Genomic DNA, 21,336 nt, shown 5'->3' with positions numbered 1-21,336 from the left:
TACAGACTAACATGGTGCTGATGCACAGGGTGGCTTCATAGCACTGTAATAATATTACAATGTTGTTAACACAAAGTGTGATTTCCTTCTAGGTGTATGTAAGCAGGCATGATACATTACAGCTATGATCATCAATGTAGTATAGTGTACAGCACTGTTAATTCTGAAGATGTATTATCCATCCATGTGCCATTTGACTGACGTGTGTAGTATTGGCAGCATGTGTTTCAGAGTGTGCAGTATGTGTGTGATGTGTGTAGTACAGATTTACATGTATTTATATGTGAACATGGTGAAGGTGCACTGTCTGCACGTACATGTATAGTGGACACATTGGAATGGTGACATGCCCTGTATTTCACACTAACACTTCATAGTTTCTATTGGTGGCCAGTATGCATTATACTACACATATTGTTGAACTTGTCTACACATGTGTGATTGCTATGGTTTTACACGGTGCTGTGGGTGATACTGTTACTATCTGTCATAGTTTTGCATTATGGTAGTAGACACGACCTCAACAGTCTGAGTAGCCAATTGTTATATGATATCTTCACAACTGACCCACACATGTAGGACACACAGTAGCATGTGGATCCTACATGTACTATACTATACCAGTACGCACTGGTATTGACCGCCACACATTGCTGGGACCATTACTGTTTGACATATAGCCATGTTAGTTACAAGCAAAGACAATAGGGATATTCCTGTCCACATCTGGGAATTCATACTGTGGCCTAGAATGCATTCTGCACATGACACAGTTAGTCTACACAAGGGTATCATACAGACAGATACATGTTATCCAACCCATGCTGTACACCTATAAGGCTAAACAGAGTCAGTTATCCACATTTACTGCACATACTTTACCAACAGTAACACATAGGTATTACACCCCAATATGTATAATGGGTAACAATGTGTACATATAGATATGTGCTATGTCATTTGTCATTTGATATTTGCATTTACAATGGTATTTTGATGTACATCACTGTATCACATATGCAATGAGAGTTCTGCATGCATATCCTCCAAGGTGGTTGTACAACTATGATGAATGTCCATTATTGACATACTTTGCTGTGTTTGAACTGTTCTGCAGTAATACACATACATGAACAGTCACTCACACTATGTATATAAACTGTCATGTGTGTGTGTGTGACACAGATGACCTAGGCCACAGACAATTCTGGTACATGTAGTTGACAAGTGCTTTAATGCTCCACCAGATGTGTCCAGGCACCAGAACTGTGACTTGAGCGACACAAACACATGTTAGAGTACAGTTTCTGTATGTGCGTGTGCCTCATTATGGCATTCCTGTTCATGTGTGTGTGCATTTCTGATGTGTGTCATCAGCCACAGTTGAACTGCACATCTGGCATCCCCCACTAGATGACCATGAGGGTTGTCCCCATTGCCAAATGTTTTGTACAGCTGCGTCAGATGCCACATATCGGAAGCATTGCAGCTTCCAGGGCATCCAGCACACACATTCATTATTATGGGCTGGCCATCACACACAAACCACCACTTCATGGAGGGGAAGCCCTTGTGGATGATGTAGGCCCAACCACACTCACTGGCTGGTGCTTTGATGCATATGTGCGTGCAGTGTATTGCACACAGTACTTAGGGTATTCCACTATTGTGTAGAAAAGACCCATATTGCTGCCCAATACATTACGGGAATTGGAGATATATACATCATCACTGACATGTGCTGACATGGCATTCATGAACTGGTGCAGTACCCTGGATGCTGATGTTTGTAAAATCCACATCATATCACCAGTTGATCTCTGGAAGGTACCTGTTGCTGGTATCCTTAGGGCAACACATACCTTGGTTTCCACTGGGATAGGTTTCCCTCTGTTGGTTCTGTGTGTGAGACATGGCCTGCACAGATCCACAATCTTCTGCAGGAGGTCTCTGTCCACTCTATAGCACTCTACTATCTCCAGCTCATGTAGCCCCTGGTAGGTTACCCTGCGCTTGCACTCTCCTCTCCGTCTACTCACTGTGTGATGCTGAGCAGCATTCACATTGGCACAACTCTCCACATGTTGCATATGTTGACGTATAATAGCAATGGCAGCCCCTAACATTATGTTGGCTCAGTTAAGCTTTTACAGTTTTCACTTCTCTTAATATACTACAGTGTTGCAGTGTGTCTGAGAAAAACATGGTGGACTGCTGTTTGTAGAGTTGTACGTGCTGTGTTGTGCTGGCCTACTGTACTGGCTGTGTAATATACTCAGTCTGATTGTTTTCACCTGCTAGCTGTGGTAGTTCTCCTTGGTTAACTTACTGCTATTTCTTTACCTTCCTTTTCACTGTTTGTGTCCACAGTGAGCGGCGCCACGCATAGGAGCACAGTGAAGTGCATATCTGCTTCCACGTGCGCACACAGGCTTATACATGCATACAAACACTTACGCTGGCTTACACAACATTACACGGGCTTCAACAATCTTACAGTAGCTTACTCATTCTTCAACTCACGCACACGGGCTGACACACATGCACACATGCTTACTCGGGCTTACAGGCTTGCACGGGTGCAAACACACTTCACCAGGTTTGCAAGGAACTTCAGTGATATCCATGGCGTACACCGTCAGTTTACTGACTTTACCTAGGATAAATCATAACACGCCTCTTCCACTGGAGTCACTGACAGCAGACATGTGACACACTGCTCCAATAAGATTACAGTGTTTTATACATACACACTCATGATGTCACCTATCTTCTACGCTGATAGTCCCCTTAACCTACTCTTACACTGTAGAGGCTTGGCCCATATGGCATGACAAATTGTGCTTCACTATCCTCAGCCTCAATTGCATAGAATTGCCTACTAATGCTTGGTTACATCTCTGAGAGTGCACTTCCACACATAGCAACCACTACTCAGTAGCCATGTTGGCTTCAGCTTGCCATTCACCTGCATGACGAAATAATTTTTAACTGACATTACAATTTGTATGTATATTTTACATATTTGTCTTGTTTTGTATGCACAGCGCGTACTCGCGCCACTGCGCTAAGCTTAAACACCGGAGATCGGGGGAGGACAACTAGAGTTTTATTAATTTCCAATGGAAAAACATGCCACTGGCCTTATATTTGGCCATTGGCATGCTTCTTCAACTAAATCCATCCTTTATTTGCAGATGACATTGCTCCATTTAGCTACTTGCAGAACGTTACTCGGTTAACATCCATGTACATTTCTGCACATAACTCTACTCTTGCACGGACAGCTTATCGCATATTTTACATCATTTGCATAGCTTTCACCTACAAATGGGGTAATTTGCATATCCTAACATTGTCCATGCAACGTTCGTTTAAGGGGCTGTGTTACATGCCCCTACAGGATATTGCTGAATAGCTCGGCAGACATCTTGCCTTGCTCTACTCTTACTCTACTCGTACACCAACCAAAGCTTTGTGAATCCTGGCCTAAGCTTTGATGTGTGCTAATATGTCTATTTGTGGAGTAAGCATGGCTGTAGATATGTTTTGACCTGCTACGTCTGTCATTTCTACAGAGCACCTCCCACTTTCATCATTTGTAGAGGTGACAGCCCTATAGGAACTATATGTACAGCTGTGACATTTGACAAGTCCACACATACCTGCGGTCAATACTAAACTGACTACTTCAGCACTTTTCATACCTTCAGATTTGTCTTGTAGTGGTATAGTCGATGATACTGTTTCCTATAACATGTATCTGTTTCTGATACAAGATATGTCATTTTATTACACCACTACACATAATATATGGAGAAATCACAGGCCAGATGCCATTACATTCCTTTTGTAGGACACACTCGCCCAGAGTGTTGTGTTCCTCACAAAAGCCAACAGGTGCTAATCAAAACATATTCTGCTATCATCTACCTTATGTGTTCGCCGGTATTTGCGCTTTCTGTCAGTGGCAGAACTCACATGCGTGTGTGGGAGACTGAACACTGTATCGGGGACACTGCATAGCACCCTGAGGGACACATTTATGTTGTTACTATTAACCTTCCACATTGACTATCACAGGGCATTAGTATTCATCCAAATTTATCGAGGTGCATGCTTTTGACTTATACATGTTTTGTCATTTGTCATCACGTCTTTCTTCACACCTGTCCACCTAATCTCACTAGTTCTGTACATTTATTTAGGTCAGGGTTACCTTCATACCTCTCAACTGTACACATTTTGGGTAAATGTCCTGAACTTAGACTTCTGATTTTGTTCCTTTTTTAATAATATTTTGCCTTTCTGGTAATTTAGTGGGAAGTCATTAGGGACTGTGGGGTTAGACAATAATGACAGACATTTGTAGTTTACAATTAATAACCCTCAAAACATTCATACTATTGACTGATCCATTATTCTATCAATGTTCTGACTTTGTAAGAGGAATATTTGAGATATTCCCTATTTGTACTTATTTTAAAATGCCTTTGTCCAGATGTCTTATTCTGATTGAGAGGTATGGTTACCATCTTATTAAATGCATGTACGTCCATGATAATCGCTTACACGACACTAATATAACTCCCTACGTCTTCCCCCAATAGTTTACACAATATCCAGTAGATGGGTTCTTCATTTTAGGAAGTTAGAGGTGTCTGCTATACCCACATAGGAATATTAATCACTCCCATGGGGCGGACCTCATAAATCTGTGCCAACCAACATCTAGGCACCTAGGCCCATTATTGCATACCCATGATTCCCAGACCTGACACCCCTCCACAGTAGTCATAAGACATATTTAATGTGAGTGATAATAAAGTATGATGACACTTCTAAGCACTATCCACTCTCCGCATGTCGGGACATATGTCATACATTCTGTCAACCCATGTGTTATTACACTTGCACAAGCTACTGTTGCATGTACAGCTATATTGTAGTTGCGGATGACACTTCTTTGCAGCAATCATTACAGGACAGTGCGTTTATAGATTCACAATTTTTGGGGTCCTGCAAAGGACACCTTTATCCATGTTTAAAGAGTAGGACTTACAGATCTGGCACACTGATACTTTCCGGGCAGTAGTTTTGAGAGCAGCAGTGTATTTACCTTAATTGCATGTCTGTTATGTCTATCCATACTAGCTATGGTGTAACCTATTTATGTACATGTATCTACGAGGACATTTGTTTATATGTTTGTTAGGTATATATCAATTAATGTTGTATGTGCTTGAGTGTGCATATATATATATATATATATATATATATATATATATATATATATGTATATATATGTATATATATATATATATATATATATATATATATATATATATATATATATTTATATATGTCTGTACATTCTTTATTTCATATATTTATTTAGTTTAAGTCTGTGGATATATATATCTATACACAAATGTATATATCCATATATAGACATTACGTGCAGAAACCAGCATTCATTTGCTATGCTGTGAGCGGATTACACACGCACAGGCGCACTTGCATTTCCTTATTGTGGGTTACGCGCAGGCACACATGCATATCCTTATTGCGGGTTACATATGTTTACTAAGTCTTTGTGCTTACGTGGGCTTTATTACTTGTGACAGTACCAGTAAAATATCTGTAATCCGGTTAACGGACATATGCGAAACACACGTCCACCTTTACATATTTAAATGTCTGTACAGCACAGACGCATTCATTACACTTTAACATTATATGTGCTGTAGTCATAGTTGAACAGGAACTGCATTCACGTTGGCCGGATGCTGTAACCACTATACTTTTGGTGTTCTGACTCATTTATATGCATACCCATAGTACATAGCTACATTTACATATGCCTCACCGCTTCACTTACGACACAGGCATCCATTCTCCTGCTGGGAAAAATGCGGTACTACATATTACACATTCCCTATTCTCTACTGCTCTGGACCCAAGCTGCATATTTAATCACTGCAGGGATATTCAGAACCCCAAGGCTTATAGTCCTGACACATACAAGTCTTTAATTGTCAGGGTGTTCATGTGGTGATCTGGGTTTAGGCTTGTCCGCCTGGTGAATGGAACTGACCTGACCATGTTCAAATGTCAGACAAAGCACATAGACAGAGTTTGTCCATTTTAAACATTTTATCTGTGTTTACAGACACAGGTGTTTGGGCACCTGTCAGCAGCTTATAATGTTGGCAATACATAATATGGGTGGGGGTAGTTACAATACATAATCCACGGTGAGTGGTGTTCCCATTCACATTATTTTACCTGTGTTTACAGACACAGGTGTTTGGGCACCTGTCAGCAGCTTATAATGTTGGCAATACATAATATGGGAGGGGGTGGTTACAATACATAATCCACGGTGAGTGGTGTTCCCATTCACATTTGACTATTTCCTATATTCATTCATATGAGGATTATTATTTTGGACATGAATTAACTATGAATTAACTACAGGTATGCAGTAGTACAGTAAACATATGTGAAGGTTTGTTACAGTAAAAATGTACGGACCTCTGTAATATTTTGGGACTACCCCACATCCTTCACAACATTTCATGCTAATGTACATACTATTATTCTGTGAACTTTCGAAGTTTGTGAGAGCAGTATTTACATCTGTCCCTATTTGTCCACCCATCATTTTAGGCTTTGTCCAGATTTTCTTGCTGTAATAGGTTGAGTGGTGGTGTCGGTATGTGATTGGGTTGAATATATACTGTCGATAATTCAGTGGGGAGTAGGGTTACCACATCTTCCTCTTTGCGAGGGGAAGTCCCACTTTGGACAGTTGTGTCCTGCGACGAAACCTAAGACATGGCAAGTGTCCTGTGATTTTAAGACAAAGGTATATTTCTTATTTTCTTTAATAGTTGCTTGATACAGGTATTTTGTATCTGAAACACATAACTATTATTTGGGTTAGCATAAGCAATTCACATGCTATGACATAAGCTTTTATCTTGGCAAACAAGTGTAATTCTGTCCTTTGCACTGGCCTGGGGTATGTTTTATCCTGCAAATTCTCACATTTCTACAACAGATCTCCCACCTTGGGCATCTGAACAGGTGGCAACCCTAGTGGGGAGACCTACATGGTGGACAGGTGTTCCATCCTGCGTAGTATGTTTTGCATGTCTGTCTAGAAAATGAACAGTACCGTGACTACACATACATGTTTTGTCCAGATGTGTACAGTACTAAACACCGTGGCGTGTAAACAACTCTGATGTTTCAACAGGTTACTTATCCCACGCGGGATGTACACACATTTTGCCAGAACATGGACGCACGGGCATTTGGATTTACGTAACTGTGATGGGATGTTTACACACGTGGGATACATATTTGCAATCCTGACACTGCCTAGGACAATACTTCCTATTACATATGGGGAATACTCTCTATGTGTAGGTGTACAGCTGCGCAAGGCTGGTAGCTGGATTTGGTGGACATTCAGACATGGGTGCAGGTTATGTGCTATACAGGGGTTGTTGCGTATTGCATTTGCATGCATGGGTTCTGCATTTGGATGTCCCAGTTCCGCATATAGCATCCTATGTGTATGTGCCGGTTACGTTCCTGTTCATGTGTATAGCACATTTTAATATTCATATGTTTGTGTGAGTTTGGTATACAATTTGGACTGTCAGGTTTCTTTACGGTTGTTATATGGCCACAACTGCCCAGCTGTGTACTATCACTACCACTGTGGGACTGCTGGTGACCCTGCCCATGGGGCTAGACATGTGTATTGGTGGCGCGCTGACATGATGCGCTTCACTTCCACTGGGTATAACTACTGACAGTGCAGTACATTACGGAAACACGATTTTAAATATCATTTGTTCCATGGATGGAAACTCATATTGTGATGTGTGCATTTCTGTTTAGTTCTCCATTTTGTGTGGCCGGTAATTGTCTTGCATGCTTTGCATACGTTTCATTATCCACGGACCCTGATAGGTGTGATTACTATTGCTGGCAGACTATAATATTCAGCAGTTTAGATTGCTCATCGCCAGCTGACATTGACACGCCTCCGGGCGCAGCTTAGTAACGCCCCATGCACTTGCGCACGTGTCCTATGCACATGGATATGGTGTCAGCACACCTTCATTAATATGCATATGGCGCTACTACACCATTATACGCCGCACGGCCGGCGCAGGTCTTACACCGGCCTTGCGCCGAGCTTCATGAATCCGGGGGTCTGTTTTTAAATTACAACTTTTGTAAATATCAATCAGTTTTATGTGAAACATTTCCATATTCTGTGCTATAAATTATTATAAAGATATTGGCTTTGTGGAGATTTTTTCCACAGGTCTCCACTGAAAATGAACTATCTGACCTTGTTGTACTTTCCTGGTTAACAAAAACAAATAAATACAGTGATATAAGTAAATATATTAAACAAGTGGTAGGTTTTGATGCTGGTCCCAAACAATTAGTTGTGGCTAGGGATGGAAATTAAGCATCAATTAACTGAACCACTACCCCTGGAAAATTGTTTTCTTATTATGAAATATAAAAAAAGTGCAATCAACTGGATCAGAGCAATGTTGTGTTAAATAAAATGCCCTTAGAATGAAATGTTTATGTGAGCAAGAAAAAGTGAGAGCTAGCTACTACATCCCTGAGCTTCCTTAACTGGCCATTTTTAGGAAGGGTGTTGCTGAGTAGTGTCACTTGCCTGATGGTTGTCAAAGACATTTAGCAGCTGTTAAGGAGATTTTTTAGGTACAAGTCTATTGAGGTTGTATAGTTTATCTAACATCTTTCAAGGCTGGTGTCTGCTCATGATAGTCATGACTGTAAAAAAACATGGCTGTGGTCTTTCAACTATGGAATCAATGACCACATCACACTTATGACTGACACTGAAATATTTACTGAATCCACTTGTTTTAAATAGAAAAGGGCTGGTATACAGCAATTTACAGAATATCTTTTTAGTGCAGAAAAAGTTTATAGTTAGTTTACATATAAAAAAAAAAACATAATAAGTGGTAAAAGCAGTAATGCTCCATATCTTCTAGCAAGCCCTTGCCCAGCATCCAGTTTTAGATAAATTTAAGTCAAACAGAATCTTGCTAGGAAAAAAAAAATAGAGAAAAAGAAAGGTGCAAAATTCAGCACACTTCATCAAGCCTTCATCAAAATGGCCTTATAAAAATTGCCAGCCAAACTTACTTTTATTTTCAATTTGTCACATCTGGAATCATCTGAAGTCCATTCAAAATGCCATTATCCTGCCCCTACCTAAAATAATGGTCCTTAATTCTCCTAAGGACTACATACCCCATTAATAACTTTTGTCCACTTATAAAAATATTTGAAACAATATTTACTTACATGTATTTTTACACATAAAAGATTGCAGATAACTATGAGATGAACAGTATAGCTTCTGTAATGGCTTTAGCACCATCACTGTACTATGTATGCCCTGTCATTAGCATTATATGTAGCAATAGAAAAGACAATAAAATTATTGTAGGGGCATTCGTAGACATGAACAGGGCCTTGGATACTGTCAGCTGTGAATTACCCTTAAACAAACTGATACAAAATTATGTGAATTGAGATTTTACAAAATTTATCTAAACACAAATCATGTGCAGACATCTGTCAAAATATTAGGTAAGTACAGATTAAAAAAGTTCACTGTTTTCTAATTGCAGGTCTATGAAAATAGGATCATTGATTTTAATTGCATTTTTAATATCAAATGCTTTTATGTATGTAATAACCTTTGGCTGAAATAAGTAAGCTAATCCAAAAACTAAATTATCTAAATAGAAAGTGAATAATTACCAGAAGGCCTCACATTAGTTCATTTGGATATACAAAGACTTCCTCATATCCAGGGACACTGATTTCCATTAAAGGAAGTCAAATTCCATTCATGATTCCTCATAACATGATGATTTTTTACATGTGTTTCTCTGTACCCTGATACAAAGGTGCAGTTTTATTTTTAAAACTGTTTTTGTCACTTTATCACCATCAAAATATTTGAAGCTTACTCTGTCAAATAAATGATATTCAGAGAACAGTGAGGATAAGTATGTGTACCTACATGACATGGTGTGTGTGTGTGTGTGTGTGTGTGTGTGTGTGTGTGTGTGTGTGTGTTTGCGCGTGTGTGTATTTGTGTGTGCGTGTGTGTCTGTGTGTGCGTGTATGTGTGTGTTTGTGTGTGTGCATGTGTGTTTGCGTGTGTGCATGTGTGTTTGTGTGTGTGTGTTTGAGTGTGCATGTGTATTTGCATGTGGGTGCATGTGTGCATGTGTGTGCGTGTGTGTGTATGTGTGTGTGTGTTTGCGTGTGTGTATTTGCATGTTTGTGTGTGTTTTCGCGTGTGTGTATTTGCCGATGTGTGTGTGTGTGTGTGTGTGTGTGTGTGTGTGTGTGTGTGTGTGTGTGTGTGTGTGTGTTTGTGTGTGTGTGTGTTTGTGTGTGTTTGTGTGTGTGTGTTTGCATGTGTGTGTGTATTTGGGTGTGTGTGTGTGTGTGTGTGTGTGTGTGTGTGTGTGTGTGTGTGTGTGTGTGTGTCTCTGCGTGTGTGTGTGTGTGTGTGTGTGTGTGTGTGTGTGTGTGTGTGTGTGTGTGTGTGTGTGTGTGTGTGTGTTTGTGTGTATGTGTGCATGTGTGCGCATGTATGCGCATGTGCGTGTGTGCGTGTGTGCATGTGTGCATGTGTGTGTTTTACTGGTATTCCAAAACTTACTATTTCTCATGGACAATATATGACCAGTTCCTCAGAGTCACTACTGAGACCTTTGTCAATAACATCAACCAAACACCCTTTGGGTTTTAACATTTTTCTCTCTATTGTGCTCCATAGGAGGAGTTGAGATGTTACAATACTATTAACATCAGTTAAGACCTACACCTTTTCTCACAATGCAGATTATGGTTGAAGCATGTAATGAAAGTAAAATGGGTCTTAAAGACCATCATGACCAAGGTCTTGTCTATGGTCTATTCCAGAAGCAATACAAGCAAGAGTATATGAGGAATTAGAAAGCTCATCTTTCTGTAAGTCCCTCCTGACACATGAACTAATCTCAGACCTTTCATCTATAAATTATGCAATAACCACATGTAAGGCAATTCTAGACATGGTTTCATGTAAGCTTATCATTACTCTGTAAGGTGTTTGGACAGAGATTGTCTTAAATAGAACTTTAGACAATTAGTTAGGCAGAAGTTTAGTGTCAAGTTAAAGAAACAAAATGATATTCTACACAGAATAGAAACATGGGCATTTGTTAATGTGTACGCACACAGTATAAATAGACATTTAAAAAATATACCTTCACAATTCGGCCAAACACAGATCCTTTAGTACCTTAAATCCAGCCTCCTGAAGGAACTTTATGGCTGCATAGTCCTACTGTTTATTTATGCTATTACTGCGCAGTAGCACGGTTACCAAGTTTCATGTTGCTAATATTAAGTTTCCAACATCGATTACTTAATACCTGTCCATAGGCAGATAACGAGCATGCATAGAAGTTGAAATCCATATAGCTTTGAGTAGAATTTCAGACAGTGTTGGGAACTGCACAGTCTTTGAAATCCAGTACTTGTGCAAGTCAAATGAGGACAGTGGGGGCAGCTCCAGGACATTCTAGATGAACATACATGTTCCAGGTCTTAAGAAGTTAACCATAATTAGCCATATGTAAAAACGGGTATGTTCATTCATATGAATGAAAGTCATTGCTACTTTGTGGTAAATTGTATGGGTTCAAGTCTCTGCAGACCTTTAAGAAGGAAGCAGAAGGGTTGCTCACCAGATGACTATAACGTTTCTCTAGGCTGACTTAAAGACAGATCTGAATAGCTGGATGCTGTTTTCCTTGACCTTGGGCCTAATTTGATGTGACTTTAGCATGCTTTATGTCGCAAATGCAAGAGGTCTGTCCTTAAACTGTATGGATTTAATGGCTGTGATCAATTCTGATGAGTTTTTGAAATAAATCTCAGTTGAATTTTGTGTTTTGAATACCAGATTTGCAGCAGAGTCTGAAGCTGGTTCTGGAATGCTGAATCACTGCTAACTTTAGTGAAGTTCCACTGATATTGCAAATGTTACAAGTAATACTGCATACCTGTGAATCATATGTTCCACTTTGTCAGCACTGATACAAGAGGCAATGTCAAGAAGCTTCTTCCAAGAAAGCTGCATATCCTCTTTAAGAGTATTGGAAGACATTTTTCACAAGCGCCACAAATTCTTCGATAGTCTTGAAATGATGAACACATCATCCACAAAGAACAACACATAAATCCAACAAGAAACTTATTCTTAAAGTTTTTAATTATAATGGGTACTTTCACTCGCAAAAGCAATCACATTTTGTGGGTGAACACTGTAGTCAGAGGAATGACTGGTTAAATTAGGGCCCTGTGCCTGTCCAATGATATTGTACCCCATCCCCTCAACTCTTCTGCATGAAACAGTGCAGGATCTATAGAACCCAATCCTTGATCCACTATTTCCAATCCACCATCTCCCCTCAGCTGGTCTGTTCCTGGCCAGATAACTACCCACTCCATTTTGCCACAGGAGCCAATCTGCTAAATGCCCCAATCCTACTCCTTCCTACCATTTTTGTAAGGAAAATAAATCTTTTTTTTTATTTTAAATTGTAGGAAACTTTTTTCAATGATGTAGCAGACAGTTGCTGCAGTTTAGATCTGTGCAGAAAGTTACAGTGCAAACTGCATGCTACCATGTAGTTGCTACATTTTACACTCCACACAGATTAATACAGTGCTCAGGTTTTACTTAAAAATGCTTTAAACTGTAACAAACTGCTTGCTACAAAATAGCAAACAGTTGTTACAGTTTAGATAACACAAGGAATGCTACAGTGCTCAGGTCTGACCACAAATACACTACTGTCTTTTAAAAGCCAGTATATGCATTAAAGAGCGATGGGGATTAGCCGACCACACCCACTAATATTTTGCGTCTGGGCAAATTGCCCCTTTCACTCCACCATAGCTATGCTTTTGATTGTACTTTTGAGTATAAGCAAAATGAAAAAGATATGGGGATCATTCACTGAAAGACCAACTCTGGTAGAGTTTTTAGTTGAGTCTAGAACAGAAACCGCTCTGAGTAAAACAAAAGGAATAATTAATATGGCATACAGAATATTTCATGATAATTATAAGAATCAATTAGAGGAGGTTAGACAACAATGGAAAGAAAGATCAGGATTGCATTTTATAAAGGAACAATAGAAAGGACATCTGTATGGCATCCAATAGTGCAACAAAGTCTAAAAGGTTTAGGAATTTTACTTGGAAGTGTTTGAATATGCATTTTGATACCCCAAGTAGAGATCAAAGTGTATTTCCTCAGGCAGACAGAAAATGGTAGAGATGTGATGGTTAAGAAAGGGTAACCATTTCAGATGGAAGGAACAGTTAAAGTTTATAGCTTCATAGGTTGGTACTAGGCTATCAGCCCTAGGGCCTATACAAGCCTAGCCATAACAATTCCCTGGCTATTTCCTCCCACACTATTTACTTCCCTGGACCCCTGTCTAGCATGGCGATTGACGTGATCACCGGGGTGAATTTCCTTTCTCCCATCCAATCGTCAAGGTTCCTTTTGAAGAGGGCCAAAGACAAAGTGATCCCTGTGACACAGTGACTGAATAGCTGAAAGGATGGACTTACAAGTCCAAGATGCCATTTTACAGAGTATGCCCTTTTCTCCAAGGTATGGTGATCTCGGATTTGGTATATATAAGTTTGGTGGGGGGGCTTGCCTCCCCACATGGAGTTTGTATTGGACTTAGTCTCCCTGCAATAAGAGGTTTTAAGGAGAAGAGTGGTAATCAAGATTCACTATTCTCTGTGTTTTCGGTCTTTTTTCTTCGGCTTTTTTGCACTCGTCATTTCGAGTGGTCACATTTCAGTAGAGGCCCTTAAGAAAAAGTTAACTGAGAACATGTTTTTAGAAGTATAATTGGTTGGAAGAATGCAAAAACTCACTACAGAGTAATTTGTCAGAAATGTTGGGGGAGCAAAAGGTTGCAACAAAGGAAATGATTTTTTGGAGATTAGACATTGGATCTGAATTGTTGAGACTAACCAAGGCCTTACTAAATTTCATGCTATTGGCTACAAAAAAAAAGAACAATTATTAGAAAACTAAAAAAAGTCAAAAACAACAAGCTATACCATGTAAATCCTGAACAGATAAGATCCACACCTTGTCCAAAAGACTCTAATCAGGAACCAAGCATATCTCTCAACTGTCCAGGTTTTAGCAGAATGTCCAGATTTGTGCCCCATATTTTTGGTATGTTCCTCAAAAAAGACATGCAGGTAGGTGTATGTGTGAATAGGTGTGCCTTCTTTGAAGGTTGGGCATCAGGCTAGCAACTCAGCACTGTAAAAATCCACTGCCAATGATTAGCAGACTGGTGTTTCGGTGTGGCGACCCCTAACCGGGAAAAGCCAAAAGAGGAGAACTTCAGGCTTTTTCCAGACTTCTTGCTCTAACAGGTTGACAGGTAAGGAACGGAGGTGTAGGTAGCAAAAATTTTAATAGAAAAAATCTACAATATGCAAGTTTCATCAGGTTGAATACAATTAAAACTATTCAGAGCTCATGTTCTAAAATAACTTAGTAAGATTACACAAGCAAATCTTTGAAAGAGACAGCATTGGCTTAATAGACAATTTAAAACATAGTGTAACACAAATATAAAATATGGGGTCAAATTCCATAAAGTTCACGGAATTTGGCAGAGTACATTGGGTTCAACTTTTATTTATTTATTTATTTATTTATTTATTTATTGCATTTGTTGACCGGGGAAGTCCACTGGGCCAAGAAGAGCCCATTTTCAGTGGAGGACCAAGGAGCAAAGCTCCACAGAATTATATAATTGCAATTCAACAGTAATTGTAGATTACCAAGTAATATGCAAATATGCCTCAGTGTATGGAGAAATACCTCAGTGCAAAGCAGACAAAACCAGCAATGTTAGCAAAACCTCAAGCAGTCATGTCAAAGATGCATACCAAGACAAGTTGTTTATAAAGTGTTTATATATATATATATATATATATATATATATATATATATATATATATATATATGTATATATATATATATATATATATATATATATATATATATATATATAGATATATATATGTGTGTGTGTGTGTGTGTGTGTGTGTGCGTGTGTGTGTATTACAAATACATATTTAAATTATACAAGAGCAATGAAACTTACAGTAACAACTGAAAATTACTAAAGGAATAGAACTGTGCATCAGCCTGTCTGGAAAGTGGCAAAGATTTACAAACAATAATGGATATCATTGTAATTTATGCATAAATAAATATACTTATCAAAATTTGTGGAATCAGATGTAATCTGCAAAATTTCTAATAAAAAAATAATTAGGTAATAAGTCGGGCAACCCCATCAACTTTTGTCATAGCTAACAGTAGCTAACAGTGGATACAGAACATGTGTGGGGAACACAGATGGCACACACACACACACACACACAAGGAAACAGGGTGAAAGAAAAGCAGATGTGGGGTGAGGATGAACAAGAGGGACAAAAAAAAGTATTATGGAGTAGGAAGGGCTGAGGAAGAGGAAGGGGACATGGGCAATTCTGTTGGTGGGAACAGGCCCCTTTTTTTGAGAATAGAAGGAATAGAAGAGGCACGTAAAGAGGAGGTGGGCAAAAGAGGAGGTATAAACATATACCACAATACATGACAAACAAAGATTGGAAATACACATAAAGGAGAGGTAAGGTACACAGACACCACACATACAGAATATACAACACTGGTGAAAGAAAATGGGCAAACAGATTAGGGGTGCATACCAGCCACGGTGCAGTGCAAAATACATATGCACAGATGTACAAATCATTGTGAGATGTTACAAACTGTGTAACTGTCATACCAAAATGTGCATGACCAATGATAGGTATTTGTTAGAGAACACTAAATGAGGAATATAAACATTGCAGTACACAGTGAATATTGAATACAATCATCCGTGAGGTTGGCATCAGTGCAAATGTAACCAAGCAACAGCAAAGATAAAAAAATACAGGAGCTGACAAGCAGAGGGCAAATTAGAACCTCCGACTCTGCATGTGAAAGGCAAACAATGAAGCAAGTGCCAAACAGCAGCACCACGGCATGAATGTGCTTGGGTAATTCACAGGTAAGTGTACACAACTCAAACACAGGCGGAATAGGATTCATATGTCACAGACATATGCTATGTCAGAGGCAACAAAGGTGGTTTGTTAGGTATGCAATATGTATGTGTGACAAGCAATACAAAAATGTGATCCAATCAGAAGGAAGTTTCAGCACATATACACATACCGATGACAAGGAATGTAATATAAATGGTGATATATATATATAAGAGTAATGACACTGAAGGAATGTAGGCCTTTGCATAGGCATGAAGCATACAAATCCCTGGGTAATGCTCAACACACAAGTATAACATGATCAATCTTCTTCTTCTTCTTTCGACTTTTTCCAGTAAGGGGTCACCACAGCGGATCATCTATCCGCTCATGATTGGCAGTGGAGTTTTATAGTGTCAAGTTGCCAGCCTGGCCCCCAACCTTCCACTGAAGGCACACACACTCACACGTAGGGCCAATTTATAGTGTCCAATCCACCTACTGCATGTCTTTGGGATGTGGGAGGAAACCGGAGCACCTGGAGGAAAACCACACAACCACAGGGAGGACATGCAGACTCCACACAGAAGGCACCCCAGCTGAGACTCGAACCAGAGAATCTCTTGCTGTGAGGCAACAACGCTAACCACTGCACCACCGTGGCCGCCCTTCAAGTATAACATGATCAATAATGTGCACATGAGGTGTTGGCAATTGATTTGATTTCATTATTGAACAAGTATAACATGATCAATAATGAAATCAAATCAATTGCCAACACCTCATGTGCATATGCCTTGTGTAAGATACCAAACATGGTAACACAAGGTAATACTGTACCAATATACCTACATGACAATGATGATACTGTAGAGGAAGGTAAACAGACAACATATAACATGTTTATAGGTTCATAGGTTCATAGGTATGTACTAGGCTATCTGCCCAAAGGCATTTATAAGCCTAGTCAGAATGTGTTGGCTTTTGCCACCCCTAGATTAATTCCCTGTGCCTCTGTCCAGCAGAGCCATTGAAGTGATATCCAGGGTAAACCTTCTGTTTCCCATCCACTCATCAAGATTTCTTTTGAAGAGTGTTAGTGAGGAGCTCTGCCTAATGTAGATTGGAAGCTTGTTCCAAAGCATGGAAGTCTCTGGGACAAGAATCTATGCCTCCAGCACGTCCTATTTATTGTAGTGGTGAGGTTTAGATCCTTAGAGCATGTCACTTGAGAGGATAAGGTTTTCTTTAGGTGGAGCATGTCCATCAATTCTGGGTTGGACATGGCCCTGTATGTCAGGCAGGGATCACCTCTGAATAGATGGTATGCAACCGAGTACAGCTGGAGTTTCTTCAGTTGAGCTGCATAGGGCATCTGTTTGAGGCCAGTGATCCTCTTGGTGAAGTACTTCTGTGGTCTTTCCAGCTGTTGCAGGTGTCTTGTAAGGTACATCCCGAATGGGGGGTTGTACTCTATCATGGGTCTGATGAGTGATGAGTAGAAGAGCACAATGACCTCTTTTGTTCTGGATGCAAACCCTTTTGTGATTAGGTCGGCCACATAGAAGGATTTTCTAACCACTTTGGCAATGTGATTATCAAAGGTGAGATTACTATCTACATGGGTCCCTGGATCCCTTATTACGTCTTCCGTATTTAGGGGACTACCACCTATGTGGTAGTTTGTGGGTACTTTGTTTTTTCCAAAGGGGATGGCAATGCACTTTTTGGCATTTAGCTTGAGGCTATGACTTTGACACCAGGTATCTGACTCAGTGAGACCCTTTTGGAGGATGTCTGTGTCAGCCGGTGAGTCAATTATAGCCCCTAGTTTGCAGTTGTCTGCAAACTTGGTCAGCCATAGTCCTCCTGTGTTTGCCTGTACCTCTGCAAAGTATATGCCAAACAGGAGGGGTCCTAGGACTGAGCCCTGGGGAATGCCACTTGTAACTGGTTTAGAGTCGGACCTAGTTCCTGCAACTCTCACCATGTGGGTTCTGTCCATAAGCCAGATGGCAAGCCATCTTGTGATGTAGGGGTTTATGTTCAGGCTGGTGAGCTTGTCTATAATACCAGAATGGGGAATGGTGTCAAAGGCCTTTGCGAGATCTAGGTAGGCTGTCTGTACTACCTTTCCCTCGTCTATAGCCTTGGTAACTGTCCCAAAGAAGTCCACTAGGTTTAGGAGGCATGATCTGCCCTTAACAAAGCCGAACTGGGTAGGGTCCAGTGTCTGGAGATTCCCGATGTCTCTGTTAATGAGTTCCATGATGATGCGCTCCATAGCCTTGCAGACAAAGCTAATCAAGCTTATAGGGTGATAGCTCCTGGGGTCTGTTGTGGCTCCACCTTTGTGGAGCAGAATAACAGTTGCTGTGCACCACTCTATGGGTACGTAGCCTGTGGGGTGGCTGAGTTTGAACAGTGTGTTTAGGTGAGGGGTTAGTTCATCTTTGAGCTCATGTAGGATGCAGCCTGGAACACCATCCAGTCCCATTGATGCTGCAATTTTGGCTTTGGAGAGGGCTGTTTTAACCTGAGTGTCTATGATTTCAGGGACTCTACATTTTTCTGGTATGGTTATAGGCCCTTTTGGGGGTGAGAGGGGAGTGACGTTTGTGCTGTACCTGTCTGCCAGGGTGTTGGCGATATTGGTCGGTTCAGTTAATTTTGTGCCATTCTGCACTAACTCTGAGCAAATCTGAGCATTGCCACTTAGATTCTTGACATAGCTAAATAATGACTTGTGGTTATCTTTGGAGTCCTTGGCAATTTTTCTTTCAAAGCTCGCCTTTGATGATTTTATGAGGGATCGTAGTTTCTTGCTGATACTGATCAGGGATGTCTTCCTTTCTTGCGATTTTACTCTTTTCTGTACTAGTTTCCTCCTTCTATTGTATAGCTTGTTTATGGGAGGAGTCCACCAGACTGGTTTCCTTTTCTTGGAGGAGTGAGTCTTGACTTTGCTTGGGATAGCATGATCCATGCATTCTTGTAGTTGCCAGTAGAATGCATTAGTAAAGGATTTTGCAGCTTGGACAGCGTTATCTTTTAGCATGGGGGTTTTGAAACTTTCCATTTCGGTCTTAAGTAACATGAAGTTTGCTTTTGAAAAGTTTTTCACTGTGGTTTCCTTGTCCAGGGGTGGGGGCAGAATGTGAAAATCCAAAGTGATATGTTTATGGTCAGATCTAACCAGCGAGGGGTTGCCCTCCGGTGTGGAACACCGGTCACCCATGTTGGTGATGACCAGGTCCAATATGTTGTCACCTCTGATGGGAGTGTTGACCAGTTGAACCAGGGTGTTTGAGTTTATAAATTCTAGGAAATGTTGGGCAAGGGAGTTAATACGTGAGTAGTTCTCCCAGTTAATGTTTGGGTAATTGAAATCACCCAATATTAGTGTGTTTGGTAGGACTTTTATGTTTCCTGGTGTTTCCACAAATGCGGACTGGGGGTCCTGGGACATGGTGGATGATCTGTAGCAAGCTACAATTTGAACTGTAGTTTTGCCCATTGATAGTTGCACATGGATGATCTCTGAAGCATCGTGCTGTGCCACTAACCTGGAGGTGTGGGGATCCTTGATGAATATGAATACGCCCCCGCCTTTTGTATTTTGGTTCGGGATCTGCGGCTGAAATGTATGGTATGAGTTGTAGCCTGGTAGTGTTGGGGTGCTCTCTGAAGCCTTAAACCAGATTTATGTTACTGCACATATATCAATTTTCTCCGTACTGAGGAGTGCCTCGAGTGCTTGCATTTTGAGGATTAGACTACTGGCATTGAGTAGCATTACTCTCAGTTTTTTGTTACTTGTGCTATTTAAGGTAGTGGGTTTGTCTTTTGAGCCTTGCCTAAAAAAGGCACTATGGGGGTGGCAAGAGCCTTGGCCAGTATTCGAAAGCCTAAGCGTGACAGGTGCAAGCCGTCTCTAGAGAAGCAGCATGGCTTGTTGACCATGTCACAGACACTGGATCCCCTTTGAATGACACCAGAAACTTAGCCAATTGTTGAAATTGATAATTTTTTCTTTATACCGTGGTATCATTCTTGGTAAGAGCAGGATGCTACTCAGGGTCAGGGTCATACCGGCCTGGACTACATGCTCAGAGAGCTCTTCCATGTCTCTTTTCATGTAGTCCAGGGAGGAAAGGCTCAGGTCATTCACACCAACATAGACAATGACAGAGTCATATTTGTACTTGTTCTGGAGTGACCTGAGTGCTTGTGTTATGTGGCAGATCCTGAACCTTGACAGACAGCTAACAATAACCTTCTCCTTATTCAGCCTAGTGAGTGGGACATCAGTGTGCCTGACTATAGTCAACTATTACTAGTATGTTGGGTATGTTATTTTGCCTTAAGGGCTGTGATTGCATGGCACACTGATTTTGTGAAGTATGTGTTTCATGGTTTGTGTTGTGGGGTGGAGGTTGCCTGGATGTTTTCTTTGGAGGTCTCTGTTGCTTTTGCAGATTTTTATTTAGAGCCTCAGAGTATGTTTTCATGTATTTATGTGTGTTTTTACCGGTGCTGGTTTAATGGGTCTATGTGAGACTGGTGGTGTGATGCAAGTATTTCCCTTCTCCTCTTGACTGTCTGCTCCAGTCTTGGGATGAGAGAGCTTAGCCTCCAGTTTGGCTGTATAATTGCATCTCTCGCATGTATTAGTGTTTGGTAGTAGGAGGAGAGGTTTGTCTGTGTACATGAGGCAGTTGTAACATTGCCTCAAAATGCCCATATTCACCAGTTGGACTGGAGAGTACACCTGAAACTGCCCTTTGGACATGCCTGGATAGGTACAGTGAACTGTTTTACTGGATGGTTGGTAAGGTCGACTAGGGAGACTTGTTCTTCTGTACAGTACAGGAGGGTCTAGTCCTAGGGTTTATAAGTGCGTGCTATGAGTTTTGAGCAAGTGCCGGGCTGAGAAATGAATGGCTTGAGTGCTTAAGTTGAAAGTTTGTCTAGCTCCAAGGGAAAAATTGAAGAGGAGACTTTGTGGACCTGGGAATAGTTATACCCTAGCTAACTGGCACTGCCCAGTGCGCAAAACCGAGCAAATGCAATAGTTATAGCAGGGAAATGAAA

The sequence above is a fragment of the Protopterus annectens genome, chromosome 2.part1 (genome assembly GCF_019279795.1).
Source record: "Protopterus annectens isolate FY-2018-M chromosome 2.part1, PAN1.0, whole genome shotgun sequence".
In the NCBI taxonomy this organism is placed as follows: domain Eukaryota; kingdom Metazoa; phylum Chordata; order Ceratodontiformes; family Protopteridae; genus Protopterus; species Protopterus annectens.
Note: the sequence above shows the minus strand (reverse complement) of the source record.